Here is an 8,347-nt window from a genome sequence, read left to right as displayed (position 1 = left end):
AGAAAGAAAGAAAGAAAGAAAGTCCACCATCCCAAAACTGCTTTCACTTTGCAAGAGGATGGCTGGGCGAAGGAGGGCAGGTAGCAGGAAGGAAGCCGGACGTCTTTAGCCTTATATTCATATTCTTGGAGGGCTGGGTGATGGATGCATTTTGCAAAAGAGGCAAACAAAATGGTTTGGCAGAAGCCCCAGTTCGCTCATGATCACACGCTGGTGAGGAATGTGGCAGCTTCCTTGAGCGATGCGCTGGTATTTTAGCACTGCCTGGATGACATGTGGATTTTAACAATACAGGTGTGCCTTGGTTCGTGAAGTAGATGTGTTCCCAAATACAAGTCAGCCCTCCTTAGCCACAGATTTTTTTTATTCAAGCATCCACGGCTTGAAAATATTCAGAAAAAGCATAAATTCCACATAGCAAACCTTGACTGTTCCACTTCATATAAGGGATACCATTTTCCTATGCCATGGTATTTAATGGGACTTGAGCATCCACAGATTTTGTTATCCACGGGGGATCCTGGAACCAAACCCCAGCGGATAACAAGAACCCACCGTAGAATCATAGAACAGAATTACTGAGTTGGAAGAGACCACAAAGGCCATCCAGTCTAACACATTGCCACCCAGGAATGCGCAACCAAAGCACTCCCGACAGTTGGCCATCCAACCTCTGTTTAAAACCTCCAAAGAAGGAGACTCCACCACTTTCCGACACAACGTATTCCACGGTCCAACAACTCTTACCATCAGGAAATTATTTCTAAAGTTTAGATGGAATCTCTTTTACTGCCATTTGAATCCATTGCTCAATGTCCTATTCCCTGGAATCATAGAATCATAGACTCATAGAGTTGGAAGAAACCCCATGGGCCATCCAGTCCAATCCCATTCTGCCATGCAGGAGCTCTCAATCAAAGCATCCCCGACAGATGGCCATCCAGCCTCTAAAGACCTCCAAGGAAGGAGATTCCACTACACTCCAAGGAATTGTTCCACAGTCGAACAGCCCTTACTCTCAGGAAGTTCCTCCTAATGTTGAAATGGAATCCTTTTTCCTGCAGTTTGCATCCATTGTTCCATCTTCTAGTCTCTGAAGCAGCAGAAAACAAGTTTGCTTCTTCCTCAATATGACAATACAGGCTAGACAAGGCAACTGTTACATGGATTTGTAATTGGTTGACTCCTACACTCTGGAGGATTGGTCAAGCACAGGGCCGTAGCCAAGGGGGGGGGGGTTCTTGGGGTCCGCCCCCCCTTCCATTAGAAAAATTAATGGTGCGTGCTGCTGCGCCGCCACACCCAAACCCCATTATAATGGTGGCACTCAGTCTGGACCCCCCCCCTTCCTAAAATCCTGGCTATGTCCCTGTCAAGCAGTCCATTCAGGTAAGTCCTCGGCCAACACCTGGAACTTCATAGAAACATTATTATTATTATTATTATTATTATTATTATTATTATTATTATTATTATTATCCTGCCCCTCTACGCAACGCAATCTGAGCGGCTTCTCTGTAAACTATCTACGCAACCCAATCGGGGCAACTATCTCTGTAAACATTTATTCCGAGTCTTTTCCATGCTACACGTTCTTTATAGATCTAGATTCCCCCCCTTTGTTCAGTTAGTTGATTTTTAAACTCCCCTTTTAGCAATATGGTCCAAGACCCACTGACTCCTGCTCATGACCCCATTGTAGGGCATGACCCTTTGCAAGAAGTATTGATAGCATGATATCGGCTAAGCAATAAGCCTTTCAAAGGGGGACACAAATAATTGCTGCTCCCCAAAATCTTCCTCTCTTTAGACCAAACCACTCAAACTACAATCTCTGCAAACTGTTTATCATAGTTCCCCTTTTCATCTTCTTCCAATCCATTTCTTTTAAGAGTATCGTTCCAAGGGGGGGAAAGCTTGGGAACAGGGGGGTCTTCCTTAATTAATTCTTGACTGAAAGAAGTATAATTCACACTAGAGGGGGAAATCAATAGGTAATAAACCAGTTTATAACTTGATAGGTACTATTGAGTTGTTATTGACTCCAGAGGACAAAAGTCTTAATTTACTCATGATCTATAGCCGTGCTCCAAAGTGAGCTCTGCAATTTGCAATATCACAGGCTTTAAAGAAAAAAGAAACATTTAGGTTTAATAAAACGATTGGAGGGAGGGGGTATGTGTTGCCTCTGGAAAATTTGGTGACGATCTGTTTATTGCTTTATTTAGCTCTTCAGCCGGAGGGCCCAGATTAAGAATGCTGTCTTGGTGGTACATAAAAACACTAAAAGAGTAGGGGGTTGACTACACTATTAAAATACTCCTCATTCCAGTTTGATAGAATGTGATCCAGTGTGTCCAGAGGAGGGCGACCAAAATGGTGAAGGGTCTGGAAACCATGCCTTATGAGGAACGACTAAAGGAGCTGGGGATGTTTAGCCTGGAGAAGAGGTTAAGAGGTGATATGAGAGCCCTGCTTAAATACTTGAAGGGATGTCATATTGAGGAGGGAGCAAGCTTGTTTTCTGCTGCTCCAGAGAGCAGGACCCAGAACAATGGCTGCAAGTTGCAGGAAAAGAGATTCCACTTCAACATTAGAAGGAACTCCCGGAAAGTAAGAGCTGTTCAACAGTGGAACACATTCCCTCATAGTGTGGTGGAGTCTCCTTCTTTAGAGGTCTTTAAACAGAGGCTGGATGGACATCTGTTGGGGGTGCTTCGATGGTGTGTTCCTGCATGGCAGAACGGGGTTGGACTGGATGGCCCTTGCGGTCTCTTCCAACTCTATGATGCTAGGATCTGCATGAGAACAGCCTACCAGTGTCACAATGGAGGTTCCCAGGTAATGGTGGAACCTTGGGGCAGCTCCGGAGCAAGAATATTCTGGGTTGCTCCTGGATTATTCTGGCTGTGTAGACTCAGCCTCGGAGTAACCTGATAAAATACACCTCAGTGAAACCTGTTGATTATGAATGCATACAAAGGACTCATTCCCACTTACAAACAAATCAGCGTGCAATTCGAATCGACGGACCGATTCAACAGCAGAGCGTGGTTCCCACCACATTTGCCCCAGTTTCATTTTTTTCCCCTGTAAAATATCCCACTTGTGGTTCACATTCACGAATGAATCAGTTCAAAATGGACCCACTCCAGCCAGTTTAAGGGCAAATTTAAATCGAGTCCAATCTGCATCTGGTTCACACTTGTGCAGAATCGATTTATCATGACACAGGTTAAATGGGTCCAGTACATGAACTCCCTCTCCAAATCACTTCAGCGATTCGGTTCAAGTGCGAACCAGGGTCATTTCAATTGATTCAAATCGATTTGTGATCTAGTTTAAAGGGTATTGGTAATCAGGCTAAAGAAATGTCTTTGCTCTCTTCTGTGCCGCAGACACCTTTTTGGAAACCTGAATTGTGCCATTTTGTCTCCTTCTGACTGTTCCAGGTTCTGCACCCCTGCAGCCAAAATGATTCGGAGGGACCACATTTTTTGCCGCACAGATCTGGAAGAAACCAAGTACATCTGCAGTTTGAGCATTCGTGTGAGCCCTAAAAGATTTCCCATTGCTTTCAAGGCACAGGTCAATGAAACTCTCCCTGTGTAACTCCCCCACTGCTATGTCAAAGGGGTCTTAAAATCACTTTTCATTTACTCCCCTCCACTTCTGGCTTCAAAGAGCTGGTTCGTGTTCAGGCTCTTCTGATTTTCTGATGATTCCAGGTGTGTGCCACGAAGATGCTTGCGTGTCTGTAATGCTTGCCGGAGCCACAGAAAAGCGACTGGTGGGCCAAGCCTTTCCCTTGTGCCATGAAGTGCCAGCGATAAAAACAAACAGAGAGCCCCAAGCCTTTGCAGTTCAAAGCCTTGACCTAGTTTTTATAAAAAGAGCTCAAGGAAGGGGGAGAGGATCAGAGGAGGCTTCATGCTGAGAAGTATTTCCTTTTACTCCAGCCTGAGATTCCCAGATTCCCAGCCGTAGGCCATTTCTAGGAAAGCACCTGTATATATTCCTAGGCTGCAGGATTCAAAGCTGCAGCGGTGACTTACCCAACATCTAGGGCAGTGATGGCGAACCTGTGGCACTCAGAGCCCTCTCTGTGGGCACATGTGCCGTTTGCCCAGCACACAGTTTGCCAGAGTTTGTTACTAGAAAGCCAGAGGGACATGACACTTTGCAATAAATAAGTGGGTTTTGGGTTGCAGTTTGGGCACTCAGCCTCTAAAAGGTTCACCATCACTGCTCTAGGGTTCTCAGATGTCCCTTATTCTAAGTCACTGTTGTTGTCTGCCTTCAAGTTATTTTTGAGCAATGGTGAATGTATCGTGGGGTTTTCTTGGCAAAGGGGATCAGAGGAGGTTGCCTTTGGCTCCAAGGCTGAGAGAGTGGGACCTGTGCCAGGTCATCTGGGACTATTGACATTTTCCCCATAACTCCAACTTACAATAAAAAATAATACGAACTTATACATCTTATATTTTAAATCCTGCACAACTGATATCTCCTCTTGTCTGATTAATAAAATGGAATGAGTCAACAAATAAATATTGGCTGATCTCCAGAATATATATATATATATATATATATATATGGGACAATCCATGTCCTTGGCATCTGACTGTGCGAAACTGCTGCAGTGAACCTTAAGCTGAAGTTTACCCTGCGCACACAGAGGCATTTGGAGTGTTAAAATAGCAACTGCTGAAATTACAGCTGTCTGGATACTTCATGCCGGTGGAAGGGAAGCCTGTTGTTATTTATGCAAACCTTACACCAGCCATGGACTTTGCACTGGCAATAAAATACACTGCAGCATCCAGGAGATAGGATATGGCCCTCAAAAGGAAAGAGAGAAGCAGGGTGGGGGGAATCAGTGCAAGCGGATGGGGAAATGCCAACAGAACCAAGAAGGAAGAAACTCCCTTAATCTTGCTTTGTGGCTCTGCCCAGTTGTGTAAATGTCTGACGGTCAAGTTGCTTGGTGGAAATCAGTCCTTGCTGTCTGATCATTTTCCCCAGGTTACAAAATTTCTGGCATCTTAAAGATGCGTTCCTTGAAGATGCCAGCCACAGATGCTGGCGAAACGTCAGGAATAAACTCTTCTAGAAAACAGCCACATAGCCCGAAAAACCCACAAAAAATATGGATGCCAGCCATGAAAGCCTTTGACTTCATTGATGTTATTGTTACCATCAGTGTTGGTGATCATATCCAGGGGTAGCCGTGTTGTCCGTGCAGCAATGTAAAATAACATTAGCGATCTTGTTCTATGAAATATGATTTATCTTTTCATCCTTTTGATCATTTGTATGCCTCTAGATCAGTGATGGCGAACCTATGGCACTCGTGCCAGAGGTGGCAATCAGAGCCCTCTCTGTGGGCACATGTGCCATCGTCCCAGCACAGAGTTTGCCAGAGTTTGTTACTAGAAAGCCAGAGGGACATGGCACTTTGCAATAAATAAGTGGGTTTTGGGTTGCAGTTTGGGCACTCGGCCTCTAAAAGGTTCACCATCACTGCTCTAGATTGTGAAAACAGGGGTAAATATAGGAGGAAGGAACATCAGCAATCTAATATACGCAGACGACACAATACTAGTATCAGGAAACATCACAGGCCTAGAGCAACTACTAAGGAAGATCAAAGGAGAAAGTGCAAAGGTAGGTTTAATGTTGAACATAAAGAAAACAAAAACAATGACCGTGGAGAATGTACAAAAATACAACCTAGACCCGTGATGATGAACCCATGGCACGCGTGCCGCGCGTGGCACGCGGCGCGGTTTCGCCAGGCACAGGGGCGAAGGAGAAGGCGGAACGGGTGCGTGCCTGTTCCGCCTCCTCCCTGCCATTTTCGGGCCTCCCGCTGTCTCTCTGAGACAGCGGGAAGCCAGAAAATGGCACCTGGGAGGAGGAGACAGAGGCGCGAGAACATCTGCCTCCTCCTCCCAGCCCTCTTCCTTCCCGGCGAGCCAAGGCAGAGGAAGAGGCGGCTGGGACGTGTACTCAGCCGCCTCCTCCTCCTCCCGGCTTGCCTTGGCTCGCCAGGAAAGGGCTCCACGGAGCCCTTTCCCAGCGAGCGAAGGAAGGGCGAGGGCCCTTTTGCCGGCCTCTGACGGCCCCAAGAGGGACCCTCAGGGGCTGGCAAACGCTGTGGGAGGAGCCAGAGGCTCCCTCCCTCTGAAAGGGGGGCGGGAGCCCCTGCCCCCTGGAGGGCGGGAGCCCCGCCCCAGCACCCAGCACCCATCCTGGGGGTAGAAGCCCCGCCCCCGGCACGCAACCTTAAAAAGGTTCGCCATCACTGACCTAGACAATGAGGAAATAGGAATAGTAAAAGAGTTCTTATACCTCAGATCAAACATTGATCAGAGTGAGGACTGAGGTCAAGAAATCATCAGATGACTAAGAATAGGGAGGGCAGCTATGGACGTTATCAGACAAGGGAAATTGGAAGTGTAATCCAATGGTAATCCGAACGCAATCATGGGGTTTAACGTTATTGCGTGATAGACTACCACACGCAATTTCGGGCAATGGGAAGTCAGTCCGAACGCAATCATGGGGTTTCACATTACTGCATGAGAGGTGATCACACGCAATTTCGAGCAATGGCCAGCTATTTTCGGGCAATGGGGAGCCAGTTCGAACGCGATTCGCATTCACGTAAATTCGCTGAACTAGCGAATTCATGTGAATGCATTCTGGCCTCACTTTCTTTTCATGTGAAATTAAGAGAAATTCCTCCTGTGTGATAAACTGGAACAAACTCCTTGGAGTGTAGTGGCGTCTCCCTCCTTGGAGGTCTTCAAACAGAGGCTGGATGGCCATCTGTCGGGGATGCTTTGACTTGGATTTCCTCCATGGCAGAATGGGGTTGGACTGGATGGCCCTTGCGGTCTCTTCCAACTCTATGATTCTATTATTCTATGATTCTACACTCTACAGAGAGACGGGTTGTTTTTGTGAAGAAGGCAAGCAGGAAATGTTGGTTTGGGTGGAGCGGTTCAGAGGATGAAAAGGCAATGGCACCGTGAGCTCCACCTTTCTGAAAGATCGGCCCTGCTCTTTTGCATATTATCATTCCGCGATGGAAGATAAGTAAATATTTAAGGGTGGAGATGGCTTATTGTTGTTGTCTTGTTTTGTCCCCCCCCCCCCCCCGAGTTGAAAGAACAATATCTGTTCATGTTCAACGAATACACACACCCCTCTTTTGGCTTTGTTTAAACAGCACATTGTCCAACATTTGATGGATTAAAAACTAGGACAAGTATGGCCAAACAGCATCAGCACATGGTCTAAACAGCATTTTTTAGAAATTATTTAATTATTCATAAAATAAAACAAACAATAAACACATAGACAGTTCTTTGGCATCGTTTTCCTTCATCATTTAGATCCTTTGTTACATGCCCCTAAGTTTCACCTTCAACATATCCACGGGCCATATCAATACCCATAATTTTGGCCCCCAAACCCGCCCTCAGCTTAAACACGAGGTCAACTTAGAGCTGAGATTATACATTATTAGCACTATAATTGCACTTTGTAGGAATCTGGAAGTTGTAGTTTAGGGGGATTCTCTGCCAGAGAGAGCTCTTGCTTCGCCAAACTACAAAGCCCCAGGGTTGCAGGTGGCAGCGTCGTAGCCGTTCAAATAGCATCGCCACACTATAATTACGTCGCGAGAAATGGCTCCGAGGAAACTGCATGATATAGATAATCGAGGGAGAGAACGGCCAGTTAATAACAGTGCTTACAGCTAGCTGAGCCTCTTTGCCTCCCTTCCCCATTGGAGATTTTGCAAAGGAAGAAATTGGCAAATGCAAGCAATGATTGTGCCAAATCTGCCCCCGCTTTCTATTTTCTAGGAGATGGAGGGGATCCCGAACGAGTTAACTTTCTTTTCCTTTCTTCCTCCCGTCCCACAGGACTACGCAAGGGGCAATGTTGAAAATGGAAAGGTTTGCAGCTAGCCATCCATCACGGTCCTAGTCGCAGGATATATCTCCTGGCGAAATTTTTTGGCTAGGGCTTTCATAAATCAGCATAGCTGGAATATTTGTGGTTGTCCTTGTGAGATTTATGCAGGTGGAAGATTAGAACCAGTCTGTCTCTCTCTCGCACACACTTGTGCAAGTGTGTGTGTGTGTGTGTGTGTGTGTATGAGAGACAGAAAAAGAGAGAATGTTTGGGAGGGAGGCAGAAAGTCAGACAACGTTTGTGTTTGCAGACACACAGCAGGAGGAGAACAAGGGAAGACAAAAAGGGGCATGGAAATAATAATAATAATAATAATAATAATAATAATAATAATAATAATAATAATAATAATAATAAT

The sequence above is a fragment of the Sceloporus undulatus genome, chromosome 7, assembly GCF_019175285.1.
Source record: "Sceloporus undulatus isolate JIND9_A2432 ecotype Alabama chromosome 7, SceUnd_v1.1, whole genome shotgun sequence".
Classification (NCBI taxonomy): domain Eukaryota; kingdom Metazoa; phylum Chordata; class Lepidosauria; order Squamata; family Phrynosomatidae; genus Sceloporus; species Sceloporus undulatus.
This window is presented reverse-complemented; position numbering follows the sequence as displayed.